This window comes from Rhinolophus sinicus, chromosome 7, assembly GCF_057876585.1.
Source record: "Rhinolophus sinicus isolate RSI-liver-muscle chromosome 7, RSI-T2T, whole genome shotgun sequence".
Classification (NCBI taxonomy): domain Eukaryota; kingdom Metazoa; phylum Chordata; class Mammalia; order Chiroptera; family Rhinolophidae; genus Rhinolophus; species Rhinolophus sinicus.
In genome coordinates this window covers 21,492,631-21,518,675 of record NC_142507.1, presented here as the reverse complement: position 1 = coordinate 21,518,675, position 26,045 = coordinate 21,492,631, and the positions used below count along the sequence as shown (strand labels likewise).

General features: G+C 39.2%; 1 protein-coding gene across 2 annotated transcripts in view; it reads left to right on the top strand.

Annotated features, from left to right (window-relative positions):
- Window positions 1-26,045, top strand: part of LYN (LYN proto-oncogene, Src family tyrosine kinase) — a 116,030-nt gene that overhangs the window by 25,590 nt on the left and 64,395 nt on the right. The gene's annotated exons all lie outside the window — the stretch shown is intronic.

Here is a 26,045-nt window from a genome sequence, read left to right as displayed (position 1 = left end):
TTAGAAGGATAGATGATGCTATATATAAAAAATTATAAATCACATATGTAATATAGTTAGTGAGAGGTGTGCCTGTTGAAGCCACTTTACTAGATAAGTATTATGATTACAGAGGGTTTAGATATAAAATGGCCTTATATCTAGACAGTGTTGTGCAAAAATCAAAACTGGATGCATTCCGTTGTTTTCTTTTTCTCCACCCTCTTATTAGAGAAGGATTTTACTAAAAATTCACATTAAGTTATAAACAGCTGATAAAGTTTATTATGTTGCTGTCTTTCTAAAGGTACTCAGATTTTATTAGGGGACAGAGTGTTGCCTAAGTCAAATAAGTGTGGGAATTACCAGTATTGTTTGCTACAAATGCTTGCAACCCCCATATGGGTTCTAATTCAGGGATCTGCCTTGTGCAGAGCCCAGGAATCTGTATTTTTAAACAAATACTCTGGTCATTCTTGTGAGCTAGCAAATCTGGAAAACACTGGCTTGAGTGAACGGATTAAAGTTGTAATTGTTGAATTCCAACTATATTAAAGGTATGAGCTAAGATGCCTTTTGAGAGGATGGAGGAGAAATCATTGCACGTAAATTATTTTATTAGTTAAATAATTCAGCAAAGTTTGCTGCATGTCTTCTAATGGGCTTGGCAGAGTCCTGGACACTGACGACACTAAGTTGACTAAGATATGAACAAGTGGTACACCTGAAATAAGTAGAGACATGGAAGGAGGGATGTGCAATTCTTCCTGGAGGTTCAGTTTTCCACACAGCATGTGGTATTTGAAATGGGTTATTTCAAACAAGAGGAAGGCTGTTTATAGGGTGGGTTATTCCAGGAAGGAAGCAGGTGCGAAGACATGGAAGAGGTGTGAAAGGTCTTAGGGGATTGGGTTTCCATGTGGCTGTTCTGTAGGATGAGTTCAAACGAGATGAGCAGCTTACAAAACCAGGAAGGTAGCTTATTGTGAAGGCAGTTACTTGCTAAGCTCTCTTGCCAAGTATGAGGAACGAGGAAACAGAGGGGAGAGAGATTTGTAGTTGTTTTTGGAAAGATAACTGGAAAAGTAATGTGCCAGGTGGAAAGGGGTGGTGGTGGTGGTGTGTGTGTGTCAGAGAGAGAGACACAGAGAGAGAGAGAGACTGAGAAACAGAGACAGAGACACAGAGACAGAGACAGAGAGACACAGAGAGAATGGTACTGGAAAAGCAAGAGAAAAGAATGCAGGTGGAGACATTTTGGTACAGCTATGGTGAGACATAATAGGGTCCCGTAGTAAGTCAGGGGGTAGAGAAGAGGATTAGTTTTACTGAGGGACTAATTCTAAAGGGAACGGGGGAAAACTGAACATGTCCTCAGGAGGCCAACCCTGCTGCCCCCTAAAAGCATGGCATGTATTTAACATGAAATATGTTGACAGGACCCCAAATGCTCCCGTAAAGTGAGAGTGAAGAAGAAAAAGAATGTTCTTATTTCCTAATATGAGAAGTGTTCCGTTCCTTTGGTACTCAGGGTATGATTATGTGGGTACATCAGGCCCCATCAGCTGCTGTGACCAGGGGCCCTGGTGAGACCACGGTCCTTCCGGCCATCTGCGTGCGCTCAGTGACTAGCCCAAGCCCTGGGACCTCTCTCGGAGAACTCCCATTTCCAGGCTTTCCTTGGACTCCGGATAACAGTCACCGTGGTGGTTGTGTTCCTTGTGCCTCCTGCCCAACAGCCTTACTCTCCCCTTCCTGAGGTGACAAAACACTATCCAGAACAAAATCCAGTAGATTTACCTACTTGGTAAAATAAAAATCAAGGAAGTTATTCTTTTAACTCCCATTTCCATTCATTTCTCAGAAAATGCAAAAAAAGGTGAACAATGCTAATGGTTTGGTTTCAAGTGGGATTCAGGGCCAGCTAAACTTGAAATTGGCTCTTAACCGTCTGTGTGCTTGAGGTTTCACCTGCTTTGAATTAGGATAATTTAATAATGTCCAAGGAGATTATTACACTGGCAGAATACAAATGGGTTTGTTGATTAGATGAAAATGTTACATTTTATAATGGTTATCATATTTAACCATAGGTTGATTATTGAGACCACACTCTATGTTAAAGCCTTATCTATTATCTGTTCTTCCTTTTGAAAATGTATCTTCTTATTTCGGTTTCCATCATGCTACGTTGCAGCTGTCCAGTCTCTCTGGAATTCTAGAATTAAATGCTATCTGCTTTCCATATTGCAACTCTTACTGTTCTTTGCCTGATCGTTTGTGAACTTATGTACTGCAATTCCTGATATCCTCAAGCCTCTGATATCCAGATTTAATTTTGTTAACTATAGTTTGTTTAAATATATTTTATTAAATTCAAGTCCTTTGGAAATTGATACTTCAGTGAAATCAGAACCAAACCCTGAATGATCTGAGGTTCTGGACTAAGATCCTCAAGCCTGGGGTTCTGTTTTTCTCACTTCACCATCTCTGTGTTGCTGTACCTCGGGCATCACTGTCTTGTCCGTAAAATAGGGAGGTTGAACTAGTTAACCCAGGGTTTCGGAACTTTCGCAGGCATAAGAATCCTCTGGAAAGTTTTTTGAAACCCAAAGTTGCTGGCTCCACCTGCCCGAGAGTCTGATTCCACTGGTCTGGTGTGGGGCCTGAGAATTTGCATTTCTGACGTGCTCCCAGGAGATGCTGAGTTTGCTGGTCTAGATGACCTCTTCAGTCTTCTCCAGCTCAAAAATTTTGATTCTATGTTCTTTTGTAAAATCATTAAAAGGGGACTTGAAACATATCCCGCACAGACGTTTGTATCTGCCCATTTCAGCCCTCAACGTTCACAGGTGTATTCTGTAATTACTCCTTGCTCCTGCAACCTTCTTCCAGTCTCACCCCTGTGGTCATGTTTCTCTTTTCCAACAGCTCCCCCCACCCACTAAGAAAGTCTTTGCCTGTCAGCGTCTGAAGGCCAGGTCGCGCCCCACTCACAGTGTGGAGGCATTCTGGGGTGAGCAGCAGCGGACAGCTGCCCTCACTTTCACCGTGCAGTCTGAAGTGCGGACTTGCCCCTCAAAGCCCCCCACCCCCCGTAATACCCGCTGAACGCAAATGGTGCTTACCCAAGAGTAAGCATTCCATCTCAGTCCATCATTTACTGCCTCCGTTACCTCTGAAAAGTTGCTTTACCTCTCTAAGCCTAAACTTTCTCATCTGTTAAATAGGGATAATAGTTTCTGAAAGACTAGTGTAAGGATTACATGAAACAATTCACGTGAAGTGCTCGATAGTCCCAGGTACATAGTCCGTGTTAAATAGTTGTTAGCTTTTATCAGTTACTATCAGGGCAATGCTTGAATTGGAAAGCAAGTTCAGTGTGGATTAGAGATGATAATACAATTACCCTACATAAACCAGGCTTTTGAAATACTATTCATTTTCACAATTAAATGGGTAAAAATGATAGAACTGCTTCTTACTCATGTCCACTAAAACTTTAATAATAATTAAATTCTCCCTACTTAAAAAGAACTTGAAGCAGCGCTGCCAAAAAACCCAAAACTGACATTGAGAATAAAACAGAGATTATGATATTTAAAATAAAGGAATGGACATTCAATAAACATGTATTTGCTGCACTTCACAAGCTCTAAGACATCCATATTTTTACATTTTAATACCTCTGAAATCACAGTTAATGGCATCTTAATATTTTGAAAGATAGTCATTCTTTCCCTTTTTTTAACAGTACATAAAATGATTGTATAAAAATCAGTGTAGGTTAAGTTCAGGAAAACACAGAACTTGAGTAAGTAAATTCAGTAATTCCACTTTATGGTAAATTATTTCTTGTGTTAGTCCCATTTGTTAACTAAGACTTCAGAAAAAAAAATTACTGAGTTAATCATTGGCTAAAGAAGAATTGGTTTGTTTTAAAGAAACACTTATTTTGTTTTTTGAGGTTCAGAGAAGGGTTGAGAATACTGGAGAGAAATATTGGATGTGTTCAACATTAATGTGCTTTAATGTCAGTAAATTAGAACTGATAAGGTTGTGTTACCCATTGTAGACATTCTTCATTTTTTGTCTATCTTCTCATTTAAAAATGCTTCTAAGGCCAAACCTCCTGCTTCTTCAGTGCTTTGTCAGAATCCTTTGGATGATTTTGAAAGATCTATGCCTGATTTCCAAACATGATACCACTCTGGAAGGGTGTGTGCAAAATGTAGAGCACAGAGCACTGGAGACATATTTACATCTATGGGCAGCCGGTGTAGACTGTTACCCTGGAACAATTGTTCTAAATGGCTATCCTGTGTTTGATGATAATTCCTGAACACCAGATGTTAAGGAAGATATAAATCCCTCATCATGTACTGAATGTCACAATGTCCCCACCCCTGTGAGAAGAACATAGACTGACCTCCCGCTGACTCTAGTCTAGAAATGTGGGAATGCTAACACTGCGCTGTATGCTGTGCAGACTAATTAAATGCTACCTTAGACTGTGTGAGTGGTGTGTGTGTTTGTGTGTGTGTGTTGCATCAGACAGAAAAATAAAAAACCAAGTTTCTGTTAATTTGGAGTATCGCTGAGATCAGGGAGAGTTATGATTTTGAAACTACTCTAAAAGTTTTTATATACTGGGTACACTAATAATATTTTGTCAAACTTGAAGTTGAGGGAGTGAGGAAGGGAAAGCTGGTGATATGAACTAAAGAAAGAAGGAAGGGAAAAGAGTTCCCTAAATATGTGCACACTGGGTAGTTATTCTCCGTTAACAGGAACATATAATGTACTCAGCTCTTTGAGGAGAGGGCCATAGCTTATAGGTATAGGAAGACAACCTCCAGTGTCTCTTACAATACGTTCAACAAGTGAAAGTGATTGCAGATTCACAGATGCATAGGATTTGAGCCGGTGGAGATGGCTATTTTGTTTGACCCATTTCTTTTACAAGTAAGGGAAATACATAGACCCAGAAAAAGCTAAGGAATATGTCTGGGATAGTCAGTAGTAGAAGCTATAATAGAGGCCCCCAAATTTCCTGATTTGAACTTCCATGTTTGTCAAATATGACTACAGAAATAAGACTAATTTAAACCATATAACTTGTTCTATTAGAGGTTCTTTGGGTTTCCACGGAAACCTCCTCTGGCTAGCTTAAGCAAAAATGGGGACTTATTGGAAGGAAGCTGAAGTATTGCACAAAATTGCCCTGAATAGAAGGAAGAGCTGAGCCAGGAAAACTGCAGCGGGAAGGAGGCAGGGTGTTGTGGGGACAGCAGCAGCTCGCAGGTCTCCTGTTGCTGATGCCGTCTCAGCTCGGCCCACTCGTTGCTCTGTCTCTACTCCAAATGTGAGTGTGCATGGCTGTTTCCTTCCTCAGAGGCCCCAACTTAAGCATGATCTGCTCACACAGGTCTTGCTGATCGACCATCCTACCCGTCCCTCTCCCGTTACCCTGCTTTTTCTTCATTGCTCTTACCACCCCCTAAAAGTCTTCTATTGTTTACCTGTAGAGATTTAACAATACGGATGCTCAGGCCTAACCCTCAGAGATTCTGATTTAACTGGTCTGGAGTAGAGCCAGGGTACATGTATTTTTCTTAAAAGCCCCCAGGTTGTTCTAATGTGTGGCCAACGTTAAGAATCATGGCCTGATAGATTGCTGGGACAAATACAGAACGTTCTGCTATAACCAGTGCAGCTGGAAATAGGTTTAAAAGAATTAAGAATGACAAATCTAGAAAGGACGAAGGAATACTAAGGCATTTGTAGCTAACCACGCATAAGTGATCTTGACAGGAGCCCTCCCAGATTGAGTGCTGGCTCCGTGCTGTGGATGTATGATCTCAGTTAATCCTTACAGTGGCCCTGTGGGGTAGGTGGCAATATTCTCATTTTCCAAAAGACTCATCTAAGGCTGAGCTCGACCAGTAGCTCGGGACTCAAGCTCAACACAACCTTTGGGCCGAGTGTGCTGAGATTCTGAGCGACAAGCTCACAGTTTCCATCGTCGGGCCACACCAGGGCTGTGGTGAGGATTCCCCATCTGTCTTCAAGTTAACACCAGGGGAGGTGACTTTAATGGTGACAGATGACATTGGTAAGACATCCGTGACAGGGAGTACTGTTGAGTATTGGGGTATATTATCAAGGGAGAACACATTTTTTTTTTGCAAAATGATAGCAAGAAAGAGGACCTCAATTATTGCAAGAAAAGCAGGATTTACTGGGTGTTCAGAACTAATTAACGGAAATGTGAAACATGTAAGTGTGTGACAGTCTGAACCTAAAAGTAGTGTAATTAAGACAGGAGAAAGAAATAGAGGAGGGGGAAATGAAATTTTGATTTTTGTCTTTTTAGGAAATTGAGATATAATTTAGTGTTTGCACTTTTAGAGTTTTGATGAGAAGAATGGGAAACATAAATTTGAATGATTTGTCAGTAAAGTACTTTTTCTACAAATAATGGAATAGAATAGGCTCCACTGAGGAGACCAGAAAGCCTCTCCTCTGTCAGAGTGATTTGAAAACAAATTGCTTTTAATAAGGAGGGATGGACGACAACCCTCTGTGGGTTCTTAAAGAAAGAATCTGTAATCCTTTGGGTTTAACCATTAGGCAAATTGAGCTTCCTGGTTTCAGAAAGAGAAAACACACCCACAAAAAGAAAAACCCAGGCCCGTGGGAACAAGTAACTTCCTCCTTCTGGGACTGCTTGAAAACCCTAATCTGCCTGTCCTGAGTCACTTTCCTGTCAGTGTGAGGCTGGCTGGGGAGGCATCCAAGAGGTGAAGGGGTAATGAGGAGAGAGAATGTGCCAGTTTGGACTAGAAACTGAATGCACATTGACTGAGGCTTGGAACATGACTCTGAAGGCAAAGAAGCTGGTTAGAGGCAGCTTTATAATTCTGTGTACACCTGGGAAAAGAAAGGACCTGGGTGGCTGTTTCTCGCTGTTTGCCCCGTTGCCCTGCAATCTAAAACAACTTGAGGCCAAAAAATAGAATTCTTCATTTTTTACTGGCTTGAGAAGAAAAGTCACTCAGAGAAAAAAATCAAAGCCAATTGAAAAAGAAATATCTGCAAATACAGAGTTTGTTTTCCTGCCAAATGTGTGAGCTGTAAATACAGTAAAACGATTTAGCAGATTAATTAAGGGGAGCCCAGTGTGAGATGGGGAAAGGTCTGAAATCTGGGCCACTTAAATTTCAGTAAAGCAAAGGGAGGACTAGAATTGAGGCGGAGGTGGAGGGAGGTCATTAGAATTTATCTGGGGTGCTGTGAATACTGCAGTGCTTTAGTTGGTAGTGGAATCCGTACTCGTAAAGACTCCTTAGCGATTTTTATTTAACAATTTTGTTTGTGCAAAAGGTCACATGAGCCTTCCTTTATTTAAGGACAATGATGTCCCTATAATCTGGCTCTCCTTGTTTTGGGGGACAGGGAGGGAAAGCAGGAAGCAACACATTGTTGTTTTGGGTAAAGCATTTAACACATGCTATTTCATTTAATCTTCACAGTAACCCTTAAGGAGGAGTATTATCTACATGGGACAGATGAGTAAAATTGAAGTTTAATTTAGTAACTTGCTGATGTTTATATGACTATTAATAAATGGAGGAACCAGATTGGACCCAAGTGTCCTCACTCTGGAGCCTGTTGCTACTTCATCACAGGAAAATTATTTTTTTAAAGTAGAGATTTTCAGCCCAAATTCTTTGAATGATCACAGATTCTCATTTAATGAGGGTGTTTTGGTTGCTGCCATAGTCTAGATATGACTGAAACTAAAATAATTTTGGGAACTAACATTTACTGATCACCTATTATAAGCCAAATAGATTGTGCCTAATAAAACCAGTGGGTTCTACTTATAGATTTGCTTCTGGATGCAAAGTATAGTCCATGGGATTTCTAAGTTCAACTTTAATTCAACAAATGGTGTTTTATTGCTGACTCATAACTGGGTGGTGGTTCTATGTATGTTTTGGTGTGGAAGGAGGGTGGTCTACAAAGAGGTAAAATAAACAGTGCCTGCACTCCTGTAGTTCCCAGTCTAGTTGAGGAGACAGCAATATACGCATTGATAGACAATTCAAGAGTTGGATAAAACATAAAACAGTACATTGAGAGATGTTCTGGGGCTTGTGGCTAATTTCCAAATTGATTGTAGAGAGAAGAAACCAGAGAGAGAGCAGGATGTGGGCTGTGGAGGACCAGGCAAGATTGGATGTGAGTAAGGCTATGGAGGATAGGTAAGATTTGCCTGAATGGGTAAGAGCCAAGATTCAAAGACAGGATGTTGCTGCCATGTCAATACATACAAGAGTCGTCTGTTTGGCGTAACACAGGCAATGGTGAGGGCTAGGCTGTGAGGTGCTATGAGTGGCAAGTTGAATATTTCAGATTTTATTTAGTGGTATTGGTAGCAATAGAGGTGATGGTATCATAGTAATAATAATAGCTATCATTTATTGAGCATCTATTCTCTTTATTCAACAAATGAATATGTATGGAGCATTTATAAGTGCCAAGCACCGTTTCTGCACTGACACTATAGGACTGACAAAAGTCTCTGCTCTCAAATGGCTTCCATTCATGTGAGGAGAGATGGACAGCCGATGAAACAGATCTTGTAATCTCTTGAAATCTAGATTCTTGTAATAATACTGTGAAGAAACTTATAGAAAAGTGAGCAAGGAGGGGATGAATGAGAGGACGTCACAGTTTTAAAGCTTGGTTCTTTGTATAGGTATGCATTAACTCATTTAATCAGGTAAATAACAAAAGGCTGGCTTTGAAAAGTTTCAAATATAAAGTGACATGATGAAAATATAATTCACAAAGTTGAGCTAAGAGTCGGGGAAAGACTGATGCCGTAGGGACGAGCTAGGAGTCAACTACAACAAGCCAGGATAGTTATATCTAAAATGGGTCTTTTAGTAATTAATACCATGCAGGGTTTAGTAGAGAAAGAAGACTTATTTAGGGGGAAAAATATCAAATACATTGTTTATCTGGTCCATGCCTTTTCCTAAGCCTAGAAACCAACAATTGTAAAACTGACGGTGTGGTGGAGAGTTGCTTCTATTAATGAAATGTGACATGGAGGTCACAAAGGTGACAGAGATTTAGAGCCTGGGTTGACTAGGATGGTAAGAAAAATGAGAAATTTTCACTAAGAAAGATGGAAATTCAATAGAATATCTGTCATGTGCTTAAGTGATTAAAAGTTTCTGAAACTAGTTGAGCACATCCTCTACAGTATTAATACTTACCCAGAAGCAGTGGTTTCTCCTCACAGCAGTGGAGGCAAAAGGAAATGTAAAGATGATGGATTCCCAGTGTGAGGCTACTCGTCTCTCCTCCTTGGGGTGCACCTGGCCAATGACCCCATCCTCTGCCGTCTTTCTGCCTCACTGCTCAAGCTGACAGCACATACTTGCTCTGTCTAACCTGCTATCTGTTGCTACCCACTTTTTAAATTATGGGCGCACAGGGTCCCAAACATTCTTGATTCACAGCACCCTGAGTATCTCAGCAATATTTTTTCATGGCAATTTTAGAGCAGAAGAAATACCAAAGAGTTCCATGCATTAGGTAGTTAGGTCCAAACAACTTAATTTGTATTTGTTGGAACAATTTAGTACCATTTGAAAAGACAGTACACACATGTTGAAAGGAAAATATTTTGTGTTATTCTTAAATGACCACGACTATGTCACACAACTCCTCAGTTCTTGGAATCATATTTGGACACCACCATCCTCACTTTCTGTACCATTTTTATCTTCATGTGACACTTGCTTTCTATCACTGCAACTATAGAAAACCTGGTTCCGCACAGGTATGAGGTTGTTAAAAGGAATATAGCATCATGTAATGTTAAAACTGAACTATCTCGAGATAATAGTTCTCATGATGTCTGATAGATGTCATTGTGTTTTCCTTGAAATTTATAAATATCCCCAGGTACTCTTATGAATTTTCTGTGGCACCTTAGGGATACCTTGGCACACAGGTTGGGAACCATGGTACAGGCCTGTTCTCTACCATCTCTTTTTCTTTTCCTTAATTTTATGACACTTCTTGGCCATACCCATTTTAAGAAAGTAACTTGGGACCCAGCCATGGCCTCCAGTTTCCTCTTTCACTTTTAAACTCCTCGAGTAAGTTTAAAGTGACTCTCTCCAGTCCACTTCTTGTATCTTACACTAACTAGGTAAGTCACTGCTTTGTCTTCAACCTTAGTCCAAAGAATGGTTTCCAATTCTCATTCTTCCTTATGTCTTTCGTGTTTAAAATGTTGGCCCTGTGACCTCTGGTCTTCCAGGTTAGAATCATTGCCTGGCTTTTAACCATCATACTTTACCACAAGTTCATGTGGGTGCCAGGCCGTGGGGGAAGAAGGGCTTTCTATACCTTTATCTCTGTTGAATCCATTTAAACTCCACTGGGGATGAGTGCTGTTATTACCCCATTCATATCATTGTGTTTCCCTTGAAATTTGTAAATGTCCCTGAGGCTGGCTATAACATTGAGGCATCACAGCAGGACAGGAACAGCTCTGCTAGGTGTTGCTTGTCTCCCAGTTAATGGGAATGTCAAAGAAGCCACTCTGGGTGGGGGTGACTTGTATAAATAAGTGGCTTGTTGTGTTTGGCTTTTAATTTTACAACCATATTTCGTAAAAGTAAAACATGGTAGCTCGTAGATATTTTGGCAATGGAGAAGGAGAAAAATAAAAACTGACTCACCATAGAAGCATACAATTTTTTAAGATTTTGATTTAATTTGATTTTAGTATTTCTTTCCAGACTTTTTCTACAAATGTAGTAATAATGTATATAAAGCTTTTTATCTTGCTTTTTAAAAAATTACATTACAGACATTTTTAATTTAGCTACGTTGTTCTTTTAGCCATCCTCAAAATATTAATCCTTATCACTTTCAAGATGATACTTACACATAATTTAAAAACTAAAACAATTAAAAAGCTTGAAACAGCAGACTCTTGCTCTACCTTGCTAGCTCCCCCGACCCAGTTTTACTCACCAGGTCCAGCCACTTTCTTACCCTCAATTTCAGCAGCTCTGCAGTGGTCCCTTGAATGGTACTATATAGTTTATGTACCTGCTACCATCCTATTTTTACTAATTGTCTTAAGGAACTATTGGTTGACAGTGGTGGTTCTGCAAGATTACTAATTGCTGGTAAAATCCTGTTCACTGTGCAAATATCTGTGTGTAACCTCAGACCTACATTATCAGATGTACTTTGTCTCGCCATTTTTATAAGCTTAATTTGTACCTTGCATTTATCATAAATGGCTACAGGCATATTGTTAGGAATAATGATGTTATTATTAAACATTAAAAGATGGCTCAGCTTTTACCACATACTTCCCCAAGCCAGAAGTGTAGAGGTTTGGGAATTAAACCAAGAAGATTTAATGAAATTTATTGTATTTTATGTCATTATTATTCAGGCAGAGCAGGCAAAAGCCCACCCTTGATAATTGTAAAGAATTGGGTGTTAAGAAGGCGCACATTGTATGGTTGTGTGCAATTTTTCTCAGCAGATTTATTTCAAGGCAATAGTACTTCCCAAATTGAGGATCTGTTTTCTGAAAGACTGACACAGAAGTATGTGGACCGGTGCCTATTCTGTCACAATATACTTTTAAAAAAGTTAATAGGCTTTATTTTTTAGAGCAGTGTTAGGTTTACAGAAAAACTGAGTGGAAAGTACAGAGTTTCCCATATAGCACTCACCCCTCCCTCCAGGTTCCCCCTAATTATTAACATCTTGCGTTATTCGTTATTCGTGTGGTACATCTGTTACAATTCATGAGCCAGTATTGATACATTAATTATTATTAACTAAAGTTCACGGTTTTCATTAGGGTTCTTGTACATTCTGTGGGTTTTGACAAATGTATAGTGACATGTATCCACCATTACAATATCATACAGAATAGCTCACTGCCCTAAAAACCCCCAACTATTTATCCCTGCCTCCCTCCCTCCTCTTGAACTTCTGGCAACCACTGATCTTTTCATTGTCTCCATAGTTTTGCCTTTTCCAGAATGTCATATAGTTGGAATCATATAGTATGTAGGCTTTTCAACTGGGCTTCTTTTAGTTACTAATATGCATTTAAGGTTCCTTCTTGTCTTTTTGTGGTTTGATAGAGCTCTTTTTTTTTTTTTAGTGTGGAATAATGTTCCATTGTCTGGACGTACCACAGTTTATTTATCCATTCACCTACTGAAGGATAACTTAGTTGCTTCCACGTTTTGACAATTATGAAAAAAGTTGCTTATTTGCCATCTGTATATCTTCTTTGGTGAGGTGTCCAGAACTTTTGCTCATTTTTTAATTGGGTTGTTTGTTAACTGATTTAAAAAAGTTCTTTGTATATTTTGGATAGTAGTCCTTTATTTGTATTTTTCAAAAATTTTCTCCCAGTCTGTGGTTTGTCTTTTCGTTTCCTTAACAGTGTCTTTTTCAGAGCAGAAGTTTTTATTTTAATGAAATCCAACTTACCAATTTTTCTTCTATGGATCATGCTTTTGACACTATATCTAAAAAGTCATTGCCAAACCCAAGGTCATCTAAACTTTCTCCTATGTTATTTTCTAGGAGTTTTATAGTTTTGCATTTTACGTTTAGTTCAGTTATCTATTTTGAGTTAATTTTTATAAAAGATATAAGATCTGAGTTTAGATTATTATTACTATTTGCATGTGGGTGTCCAGTTTTCCCAGCACCATTTGTTGAATGGCCTGTGCTCTTTTGTCAAAGTTGACTGTATTTCTCTGGGTCTATTTCTGGGCTCTCTGTTTTGTTTACAATATACTTTTAAATGAGGGGTTGTTGTTGTTGTAACCGTCAGTGAACACAAAATCTATTAGTAACTTATCTTGGTTTGACTTGAACCTTAGTTTCCTAAAAGGCGGGATAGATAGAGGAGATATTCTTACTATTTCTTCTAATTTTATATCATGAGACTAGTTTACATTTAAGTATATATACAGTCAGGGTGATGATTTTCTCACAAAAAGTTTCTGGGTCTGCTCCAATAGATACCAGGTCTGTATGTGTGTCTTTGGGTCTGTCTGTGTGTACAGGCAGAGTGTACAGTTTATAATGGGATATTAAACCTATCTTTCACTGATGACTAACAAAGTGTATTGTTTGGCCCCAATCTATAACAGAAAATATCAGTACTGATCGTCGTTACCAGTAATTAAAGCATCAGATTTCCTGCCATGCAGCTTTCATCAGGGGGCATTTCACAATGCTTGGAGACATTTTTGGTTGTCACAACTGGTAATGAGGAGCTGGAGAGGGGTGTTACTGGCATCTAGTAGGTAGAAGTCAAGGATGCTGCTAGCCACCCCACAATGCACAGGACAGCCCCGCACAACAATAATTTTTGGCTCGAAGTGTCTATAGCGCTGGGGCTAAGGATCCCTGTTGTAGCGAAGCAGATTTATTTATATCTGTGGGCACCTTTTCCTCTTTGCTTAGCCTCTAGATGACCTAGATAGACTTTTATAGATTTGCAGTCCACATCCAACAATGGTACAGAAACTTATGGTATAAACAGTCAGCTTCTTTTAGCCATTTTTGGCTTAGATTCACTTTTTCCTGATTTTTTAATAGCTTCTATTATGTTACATGCATTTATATAAAGCTGATTTAACTGAAAGTGGGATATCAATACATATATATATATATATATATTCCTCAATATAGGTGGCTGGATTGTTGATTATAAAAATCTGAGGCTATAAACAAAGTTGATGTTTAATATACTCACTTGGTTGTACATCCATAATCCAGACTTGGGTTTTAATTTCCTTTCTGGTCCTTTAAATGACACATTACCCTATGACATGTAAGTTTCCATGAGCTCATCTTGTTTTCATACTGTTCCCTTTTATTGTCAGGAGAAACAAAACCAAAAAACCCCACTGTTTCAGCAATCCCCTGTTGTCTTCCTCTGTGTGAAATTGCTCAACTAAGAGTTATGCAAATGGAGTTCAGCCATGTGGGAGAGGTTTCTTACTTACTGCACATTGATCAGGAGGCATATCACATATGTCTTTGGTATATTTGTTGTCAGCAGAACACTTGTCATAAGAAGTTCAGGGTCCTGGCCTTCTCTCTTGCCACTCAGGTCCTTTCTCACTTTACTCCGGCCATACTGGCTCCTTTTCTGCTTCGTATCTTATTCCAGTTATGAGCCCTTTGCACAACCCAATTCTTCTACTTTGAATTCCTCCCCTCCCTTAGACCTTTCGACTTTGCTACTTGTCAAAGAGAAGGTGACTTGTAGGTTATCAACTGGACCTGCCTCTTGTGTTCACATCTGGGGGGACTGAGTGATTGTCACCTCTTGCTGTCCCTCCAGAGCACACTGCATCTCTTGGACATCAAGCAGTTTTCCTTATGCCTGGTATAAAAATGTTCATGATTTGTCAATTTCCATCTCATTTCCTTTTAAATTCTTAGCGAAGACTATGGCTACACCTGCATCTTCTGCAAGTTCTCCACTCCCACAGATTATCAGGGTTTGAGGGACCTTAAGCCATGCATTCAGATTCTCTTATTTTGTTATAAAATTTTCAAAAATGATTTCCATTTTTGCACAAGTTTATATATAAATACACACATATATTTGTGTATATATTACATGTTATTATATATAATAAACATACATTGTATAGTACGTCTGTGCATATATATATGTGGGTATTATGTATACATAATTTATACAAAATTGAAATGTCTTTTTAAATTTTAGAGTAAGTGTAACCGAACACGTGACCTGAGGTCCTTCAAACTCTGGAGATAAAGATATATATAATTTTATATATATATAAAATTTAAAAATTTGGAAAGGCAAAACCAGAAATACCTGCAATCCCACCACCTATAGATGAACATTATGATAGTTTAGGATATTTTTTCCTAGACTTTTTTTCTACACATTTATGTTTTCCCCTCCCAAAAATGCTGCTGTGCTATCTGTACTGTTTTCTTTTTCCATTAAATATTTTATTCCACTAAAATATATTGTGAGTATCTTTTTATGTCAAGAAATATATATGTATATATATATATATATATATATATATATATATATATAGACACACATGTACAATATTTTAATTATATATAGTATTCTTTTGTGTTGAGATATCATGTTCTAGATCAATTTTCTAAAAGCCAATTGCCTGATGGCCAATTTGATGAATTTATCAAATGCTTCAGTTTACCAGAAGACTTGTTTCTTTTAACTACTTGAATATTTCTATTTTTCTGAAAAACTTCGTGCATTTTTAATGTTCTCTTGCTAGTTCTTCAAATGAGGTTTCTGCAATTAAAAAAAATTAAAAATTTAACTTTAAATTTAGAAGCATCAGATAGAAATTGGAAGTGACCAAAACATTCCCAACACCTATGACATGCTAAAACTCTAGACTCTAAGCAGAAATTAGGACATGCTGATTTGATAGCGTTTGCAAAACCATTTGACACGGAAGGATAGAATCATCTTGAGATGTGGAAGGGAAGGGAGGGTATGTAGAGGAATTTCTAGAAAGAAGCAGAAGACTTGAGCTACAAAAGTAACAAAAACATGTCACCAGGGTTAAAGAATTTTTAGAAATTAATTTAACATCTTAAAAATGTAAGGATCGGTAAAGTAAGAAATGAACTAGGAAAGTGCAGAAACAACCATACCTCATATTGCTACTAATTACTGTTTTTAAATTACATCCATGAATATTTTAATTTTAGTCTCTAAAAGATAAATGCTCATGTTTCCAATGTAAATTTAATACCATTAAACATAAAATGGTGATATTCCTTATTATCATCAAATATCCAATGATAGTATTTCTCCAATTGTCTCATAAACATTTTTAATAATTAAGCTACTAAATTACTATTAACTAAGGTTATTATAGACCTAGAACACTAAATAATCTTTAGTTGTTTTTTTGTTGTTTTATTTTTTTTAAATTGGGGAATACTGGGGAACAGTGTGTTTCTCCAGGGCCCATCAGTTCCAAGTTGTTGTCCTTCAATCTAGTTGTGGAGAGTTCAGCTCAGCTCCAAGTCCAGTGGCCGTTTTCAATCTTTAGTTGCAGGAGGCAGAGCCCACCACCGCATGTGGGAATTGAACCGGCAACCTTGTTGAGAGCTCGCACTCTAACTAACTGAGCCATCCCGCTGCCCCTCCTGGAAGTTTAGTGGCAGCGCCTTGTCTTCAATCTAGTTGTGGAGGGCGCAGCTCATTGGCCCATGTGAGAATCAAACCGGCAACCCTTTTGTTCAGAGCTCACGCTCTAACCAACTGAGCCATCCGGCTGCCCTCCTTAGTTTTAAAAATAGAACATTTCTTAAAAAGCCATCATAGAAATCTTCAAAAGCTTTTAAGACAATCGCATTTGATAAAAATTGTTATGCCCTTAAGCTATTAAAACCATTCCAACTAATACAAACTGTTGTAAACTTAAGCTGTTAATACCAGCCCACTTAATATGAAATTATATATACCTCACAAATAGTTAAAAGATACACGTTTTGGTAAATCGATCATCTTGTAAATTGAAAATCATCAGAGAACTGGCTTTGGGTGAGATGAATTTTGAGAGCTGGTCTACATTTATGTAGCCAGTGATCTATTATTTGGCAAATAAGTATATTTCTGATTGTATGGTATTACAGACAGTCCCACAATAAATATCTTTATGCAGAGCTTTGTGTATCTTCCCAGTTATTTTCTTAGAAATAATTTATTGCTAGAAATGGTAATGTTGAGTTAAGAAGTGCATCCATTTTAAAGGGCTTTCATATAGGTATGTTGTCAAGTTAGATTGTATCATTGACCCGCTCGTGCCAAGCCCAACGATTTCATTTTATGGTGAGGAAATTAGAGTCCAGATAGGAGAGTGGTTTTGTCCACAATTAGAGGATTGTCAAAGCTGGACCCAGCTACCAGGCTTCCTGATGCCTAACCTCCCTCACCTCTCATTACCCCTTTGTGCTCTCTTCCAGGCAAGAGCCAAATTCTTCACTTCTCTGGTCTAGACTCCAAACCTCTAGATGTTTGAAACCCTCATATATCTCTTTAATTTTCTTGTGTTTCTTTTCTGGACTCATTCTAATAAATGCAATGATTAAATCTGTACATGTTTAGCAAGGTTCCCATAAATATAGACAATTTGCTGTTTTTATGCATCATTATTTCAGAATATCTCAGTGTCAGGTTAGCTTTACATTTTTACACTACACATTCAATTATAGTTAACTACAGAACCTCTGGGTCTTCCTGTGGTTTGCTTATGTAAAGCATATAATACATATAATGAATAAGTGTTTTCAAACCAAATAAAGACATCAGTAAACATAAGGTAAATTAAAATTATATCCAATTTTGATCACAAAGACATAAAGAAAAGTTAATTAAAAAAAAACCAAGCATACTGCTCTGTATCTCTCTTTTTTGGGAGTTGGAGGAGAGCATTATTTAATTAATTTTTTATCGATGTCATTCACATACACAAATTCACCCTTTTAAAGTGTACAATTCAGTGGTCTGTAGTATAATCACAACACTATAAAACCACCACCATTGTCTAATTCCAGAACCCACTGTATCTTGTGTGTATAAGCAGGCTTGCAGAATTTACACACTGCAATTCATTTGTTTAAAAATAAAGAAAGGCCTCATATCCTCTAACATATTCTCTCTTCAGGTCTCTGAATAGCAGAGGTGGGAAAACAACCTTACATTTGCCAGCAAGGTTAGAAAATTTTCCAGTTTAAAGAGACTTTTTTCCATCATGACTCCATTTCTTTAAGATAAGAGCTTAGTCCTTTACATTTCTTCTTCTCCTGCTCCTTTCCAAGATGGTATCTGGGTAGATACAAAGTTTCTGTGGGGGGAAAGAAGCCACAGATTCTCTCCCTGTTCTTGGTATGCCTGATGAGATATGACTGGGCAGTGCTGATTTGGGGGAATGCCATCCTGACACCCACCCCGAGAGCAAATGGACCACATCAGGACTCTCAGAAGGTTCTGGATCCCCTTAAAACCTTCAACACGCTGAGTGAAGGGAGCCTCAAGACAGAACTCCGGCTGTTTTGTCTTGACACCCCCTCTCCCTTCATACTTCACCCTGTGTGGGACAAGAAGTAGCCCCTCCGTCAGACCTAGAGCCTCCTGCAGCCTAGGTCTAGGGATGTGGACCTGTAACCCTCTAGCTACTCTTAGAGCCACTCTCCTGTCCCCGCAACCCCCTACACCTTTGCCAACTGGCCCTATAATAGGAAAAGTGGATGCGGGATGGCAGGTCCCCGGGACACAGGTTCTTTTCCAGTCTTACTCCTTCCAATACTCCTTCCGGTTACTCTCTCCCGTTTCTTCTAGGGGGAGCCCAATGCTCAACCTTAGTCACAGACTGGAGGTGATGTCCATACCATAGGAGCAGCTGTGTGATCCAAGTCTTCAAGGACTTGCTCTTGATATGGAACCCAGATGAAAACTGGGAGCTAGGGATTACCAAATACCATGATGACATTGATTAAATTGCCCCAAGACACTGTTCCATTTACAGATGGTATTTCAAACTTAGGGAGGGCCTTTCGTTAGAGGCTGGTCAAATAAGAAAGCAAGGCTCTGGAACCAGGTGTACTTGGGTACCAATTTGCCAGCTGTGTTAACAGTGGCTTTCTGGGGGGTTTTATAGAGGAAAAATATCAAGAATGTTTGAAAATGTTTACCATGGTAGGTAAGGAGAAACATCGTAACTGCCTAAGTAAAGAGAATCTGGTTACACCCTTTTCAATTATAGCTTTTTCAAAGGAATCTGGGAAAACTGACAAAAGAAAAGACAACTGTTTAAGCTAGGAATCGATGGAGTTGCTTGTGGAGTTGAATTCAGGTGCTCTCTCCTCTTCTGCTCTCCTGAGAATATCAGTGAAGCTTTCCTGACCCCCTTTTCTTTATAAGAAGTTTGGAGAAAACATTGCAACTCTTCCATAGAATTTGTTTCTCTAGAAAAGTCTCTAAAGTTTCGTTTTTGAAAGTAAAGTGAGAAGGAAAATAATCAGGGGTTTGGGCAGGCAAAGTAAATCGCATTAGTGAAAAACTTGCCCTGGAATGCAAGTATAACTGGGGGACACTATTTTAGGGATGAATTCCTATGAATGACCTTTGAACCAAACTCAACCTACTTTTGAAGCTCAGCTCACTTGTTTGGGATCATTACCACCCACCTCTCTCTCCTTGGGGATTTCTTTCACTTTCTCTTGTTTTTCTGAGCTCCCTAATTCAGAAAACTCTTGGCAACGAAGCTCCCTCCACAGAGAGGCAGCAAGGCCTTGGGTGGGTAAAGAAGGCGACAGACCAAGTTCTAGTTTTACCTAAGACCTGTGATTACCTGGCTCAGATTTATCTCTGGGCTTTGCTTCCCTCATCTGTGCCAGGCACAAAGTAGGCAATTACATGCTCCTCCCTTTTCTCCCCTCACCCCCTTTGTCTACTACCCTCATAAACATTTCTGGTTACTCCAGTGACCACTGGTATTGCAAGGTCAGGCAAGAGAAAGTCAGTAACAAGAGGAAGACTTCAGAGCTTCCAATAAACCAGCCTTCAGATGATAAATTCACTGTTGCTGGGAAAACTCAATACTAATTAAAGCATTCAGTTTGGGAAGTTGTGGTGAAGTAAAAAAAAAAAAGAAAAAGAAAAGGTTTTTAGTTTCTTTTTGGTGGCTGCTGAAATAAAGGCAGAAAAAAATGCACAAGTCATAATAAAAACAAAACATGGTACCAACATAGACAGTTTCTTTTGTAGCACTTCATAAAGGCAAGAAATTAGGTTCTGAGGGGTTAAATTCTAGTAACTTTGTTCTTAATTTTTAAGATCAATTATCGTGTGACATAGTTGTTAAAAAACAGGTTCAGATTTCATAGGGGGAAGTGGCAACCAATTTCCTATTTTTGTTTCTTTAAGCTTTGATAATATGAGAAATTAGTGATTTAAAACCTGTATATAGCAGACAAGGAGGTGAATTTGTATGTACTTCAGATTGAAATGTATGTGGTGGAATACCTTTTGACACTGAGGATGAAAAACAAAATATTACCCAAAATGTATGTTATATCCAAACTCAGGAACCTCTTTCATTGTGCAGTTTCTTCCTTCTTAATTACAGAGTAATATATACATTTACATTCACGCCAACATATAATACAAGTCTATAGCAGAGTGACATGGCATGTAAGTTACCTTTCCCAAAAGAGGGAAGAGAGAGAGGCAGAAAATGTCCATTTGGATGCTACAAGTGGTCCATGTGCCAGCCCAAAACTGAGATGGGAGATGTGCTTCTATACCCTCTTTGTGGTGAGATGGGGGTTTTCCTTATGCTTCTCTTCATGGCACTGTTTCTCTTCTAATGTTGGAGGAAAATCCAGCATTTGGACAATATTTATGTATTTAACAAACAGGTATACAGATCTTACTGTGTGCTGTTTTAAGTGTAGTGTCTAAGCACTTTACAAATATTAATTAATTTAACTCTTTAATCCTCATAACAACTTAATGAACTAGATAGCTATTTCCTTTTGTCAGAAGGAAACTGAGGCACAGAGAGGTTAGGCAATTTGCCCAAGAGCACACAATTAATAATTGATGGACCCAGGATTTGAGTTTAGCAATCCAGTCTTTTTACTCAAAAATATTTCACAAATCATAGTGTCTTCCTTAAGGAATTTTTAAGAGAAAATTTCTTTATAGGATCTTAACACCTTACAAGTGGATTTTAGAACTTAACCAACACGGTGGTGGGTATTCTTTCAGACTTTTTCTGTGCATATTAAATAGACAAGATTTATTGGATATGTGTGTGTATATGTATATATGTGTGTATATATATTATTGATTGATTATATAAATTGATTGTTACATATACTTTTTTTTCAGTCAATAATGACTAGTGATCAAGAATATCTGAATTATACAAATCTCTCCTTTTAACCCATCCCACTCATAATATGTCAGTTGGACGTAATTTAATGAACCGTTCCCTACTGATGGACATCTAGATTGTCTCTGTCTATAGTATAAATAATGCTAGTATGAATATACTTGTGCTCTTGTGCAAGTGTATTTAAAGAACAAGTCCTCTAAAAATTCTCACCATAGAAAGAAACAAACAAAAACCTGATAACTATGAGAAGTGATGAATGTGTGAACTAACTTTTTTGTAATAGTTCTGTGAGGGAGAAAGAAACTTTCCTCCACCTGTCAAGTTTCTTTCGGCTGGTCTAATAATTAAATCTACATGAGACAGATTAGCGAGAGAAAATAACCAAATTTACTTACATACAGATATATTGGAACCCCACATACATGAAAGAGTCAGAGACCCCACATCCATGAGAGGTTTAGGGACAGAAAGTTAAAATGGCATATGTATGGTATCCTAGCTAAGGACGAGTTAAGGTGCCCGGGGCTTCAGAGGGGAGGAAGGTGTTTGCAGGACAATAAGAGGAGCAGGCGTTCAGTAACTAGTAGTTTGCCCTGCCGTATAATTAGGTCAAAGAGGTTAACTCTGATAATCTCTTTTTATGGACAAAGCCCCTAATTTAAATTTTTCTAGGTAGTTAAGTGGGGGCAGAAGTTTCTCTTGAGCCCACAGTATCTGAGTTGCTTTTAGCTCAAAACAGTCCACATATCACAGAGGCACATCCTGGGTGACTCGTTTTGAGCCTTACTGTTCGCAATATATACATATATTAAATCATCACATTGTATACTTTAAACTTACACAAATGGATATGTCAATTATATCCCAATAAAGCTGGGGGGGGGGGAAGAACAAATCCGCAAATTGGAATTCCAAGTGTCCAGTTGCTTCTTTGTTGAGCAGGTGGATAAGGCATTATTAGATCTTACCAGAGACAGCAGGATGATAAATGAGGAGTCATAATTAGTCTTTTCCTCAAGTCTGTTTTCTGGTTGTTTATTTATAAAAGGATTTTAGTATTCTAAGGCCTTTAAATGAGGATGAGCCCCCCCTAATGGATATTTGTTCCAGTGAAATAAATTTTTTAAAAGAAAAGTCACCCCTCTCCCATTTTCTGGCTGTATTGGTGGATGTCTCTTTGTGAGCAAAGTGTTGTCCAGCTGTTTATGTCTCTTCAGACCATCTGGTTGAGCTTGTATGATGAGCATCCTAAAGTCACATTTGCATGTGAAACCATCAATTATTATTATTATTAACCCAAAGTCTCCACATATAAACTGTGCCTTCATTTACTGTTAAAAAGAAAACGAAAGCATTGCCAACTACATCTTCCACAGCACTTTATGTAAAGTCCATCATAAGAAACCTTAGAATGCTTCTGCGGGGGCCTCACTTTCCCGTCTACTTCCTCTTCCCTTCACGCTACCCTCTGGCTCTTCCTGCCAGGAAATCTGCTACAGCATATCTGCTACCCACTGTGCTACCACGTTCCTCTTTTCTTTGGCTTGGGTTTTCTATTTTCTTTTTATTAAACTCACATTTTTTTTCCTTTTTGTAAAAGCGTTTCAGATCCTTTTGAGAAAGAAGTAAGGTATAAAAGTAATCTCTTCATTCAGCATCATTGATAAATAGATAAAACAAAGGTTTCAAAATAGCCATGGTGTAAGAAACAGAAGAGGACAGACTTTAGGCTTAGACTTTCAGCTAAAGCTGTGTATGTGTCCCAATGCCACCCTTCACTAGCACTGTGGTTTTGGGCCAGTCTTTTCATCTCTAAGCCTCAGTTTACTCCTCTGTAAAGTGAGGTTAATAATACCTGGCTCATGGGGTTTCTTTAAGGATTAAACGAGATGCTTAGAAAATTACAAACGCTAATTAAAAAACACTAAGGTATAAATCATTGTAAAGTGTAGCTCTTATCATTTGCAAACAAGTAACCATTTTCTCAGTTTCTGTTGGGATTTCATTGTATTTTGTACTGGTACCTTTACACACCACAAGGAATTGCAAGACCTGGTGTGCTAGTGGGCTGTCAGCAGGGCCTGCTCAGCCTGCACAAAAGTAATACTACTCCCTGTGGAGTAGTATTGTAATTGTTTTCATCTGCAAAACATGCATTTGGTTCTCAATTGTCCATGGTGATGGGGGAGGGGAAAGCATGAATTAAGCATAAATAAATGCTAATCTATGGACTCTCACCACCCCCTCTCATATCCACCTGCCTTTTATTTTCATTCTTCTTCCTCCTTTCCAGGGCCACTGCCCTCAGAATTCCCATCATCTCTTCATCTGGACCCCTTCAGTGGTCTGGGTCATGGAGTTCCCCATTCCAGCTCTTCCCCCTCCTCACTTCCTACAGAATTCTCTCTTGGAAGTAGAGATGTCTTTGTGTCCTGTCTCTGGTTAAAAACCTTTCTACGGCTATAAATAAATAAAGCTAGCACTGCTTGGCATGACATATAAATAACACCCCACAAAGTACTTTTCTAATCTCGTTTCCTGCCCCCCTCCCACACTAACAGAGGTTTCTAACGTTTTGAAAAAGTTTTCTACATAAAATTGTTTACAATATCCTCTTATTTCCACCCTCCAACTTTTTATTTTGCAAATTTCAAAGCTGCAGAAAATAGTGGAAGAATATCCTAATTTACATTCACTAATTCTGTAATATGTTGCCACATTTGTCCCTTCTTCTACCCCCACCCTTCTCTTTTTCATTTTGGCCGAGTGTTAAAAGTTGCTTTCATCCCCACAACACCTGGCATGTACTCGTATCTCCTAAGATATGGATGTTCTCGGCATAACCACAATGCCATTATCACGCCTATAAAACACACAATTCCCTAATACCATGTTCAAACATATTCACATTTCCTCAATTATTCTAGTATGTGTCATCCTCTCCCTTCTCCCATCTAGGATTCATTCAATGTTCACACATTGTGTCTCTTCAGTCTCTCTTGATATGGAATAGTTGTGCCCCATCCCTCTCGCTGTAGTACTTTTTGAAGTATCCAGGCTAGTTGTCTTTAGTGCACATTATGGATTTTTCATTTTGTTCCTCTAATTCTGCATTTCTTATAAACAAGAAGTTAGCTCTAGAGGTCTCTGTCTCTTTTAAAACAACAATAACTGAGCGGGGCACCGGTTGCCTCCTTTCCTTTTTCTTGCCCACCTTCAGCAAGAGTGGTCCTGATGAGCATGTAGGAAGCCTCAGGTGCAGCAGCCAGAGCTGCTTGACCATTCTTTCAATAAATAGTATTCTCAGAGCACCTGCTCTGAGCAGGCATTGTTCTAGGTACTGGGAATCCCGCAGTGAGGAAACCGCTGGGACCTGCCCGACAGCGTCCAGTCTGTTGGGAAGCTGACCAGAAATAAACCAGTATATAATGGAATGTAGGTCGTAATAAGAAAGATAAGACTGTAAAGCATGGGGAGTGGGCAGAGCGGAGATCTTTTCAATCGGGTGGACCAGTGAAGATCTGTCTGGGGGACGGGGTAACATTTGTGTCCAGGTCTGGAAAACAGAGAGCTAGAGAGGCGAGAGAGAAGGAGAAAGGAAGGGAAAGGGCGAGGGAGGCAAGGCGACTGGGGGCAAGCGATGGGGCAGCCCCGGCCCTGGTGTGGTTCCTGTGCCCTGTGCGCGGAGCGGACCAGCCTGGGCCCCTCCCCTCGAGCTCGCTGTGCGTTCTGCGGTCCGCGCTGACAGGCCTTCCCGAGTCCGTATTCCCTCATTTGTACAGCACTGCTTCTTGGAGGGCGGGATGGGAAGAGGCGGGTTGGAACTGGTAAAAAAAAGAGCTCGCCTGTTTATTTACAGATGAACTCCAAAATCCATCTCGCTTATTTCCAAATCAACTTTAAAAACCATTTTCATTTTAGAAACGTTAGCATATGAAAAAAAATGTGCTGTTTTGAATGAAAGAAGTACTTGCTTCCCCTTTATTTTGGGAACTACAGCTGGCTAGTTTCAGAAAGAGGTGTGACGGTCCTTCAGAGGCTTCTACCTCAGCTAATGAAGTGATAAACAAGTTGAAGGGCCAACTGGAAGCCTGCAGGACAAAATGCAAAAATGCACAGATGGGCTGTGGCAGCAGTTAAGAGAGAGCCTCTTGAGATTTCTTAGAACAGTTCCTCCCCCAGGAGGTATCCCCTAATTCGCACTACTCCCCCTTCCCCAAACTCTTAATCATCTCCCACTCCTCTAAAGTTTCAGGCAGTGGTAGCCAAATTCTGCTTCAAAATTACATAGATCACATGGGAGCACCCTGCCCCCACTGGGCCCCCAGAGAATTTCCTGGAAAGAGTCCAGGGAATCTGTTCTGTTGAGTCTACGTGATTCTCGTGTTCCTTCAGGTTTGGGAACCACTTGCCCTATAGGACCTTTTAATGGAGTTCTTAACACATTTTGTTTTGTTTTCAACGTACAGATTTGACTGAATCTATACTGTAAGACATGAAATCATATCTGATTTCAATTTTTAAAATCATTTTTTAGTCCCCAGGGTGCTTTGTGTGGTGCTGTACACATCCTCGTATCAATTAAATAAACAAATAAGAATTTAGCATTTAGAAGGATGATTATGTCCCTCTGCACTGGTCCAGCACGAGCCCCCTTCTGTCCACTGTTCTTCCTCTGAAGTTGTATGCACAGTCATGGCTTGCTGATGCCATCATTTGTGCCTCTGGCTTTGCCATCTCTCCTCGTTTCCGCGCTCATGTATCTTACTGGGAAGCCTACTGGATTTGATCATTTGGATATTCCTACAAGCATCTTTTCTTCCATATCTGTGTCTCCTCTTTTATTTCCGGTCTTGGTGAGGACCACCACCATTTCTCCAAGCCCCAAGCTACATTCAGTTGGAGCCAGGTTCTATGCATTCTAGTTCATAATCATGTTTGCCTTTGAAGCCTTAAGCCCCATCATTTCACCTTGCACATTGTGTCATTCATCTTGGGGGGTGGGAGGACAAACAAACAAATGGCTCAGCTTTGCAC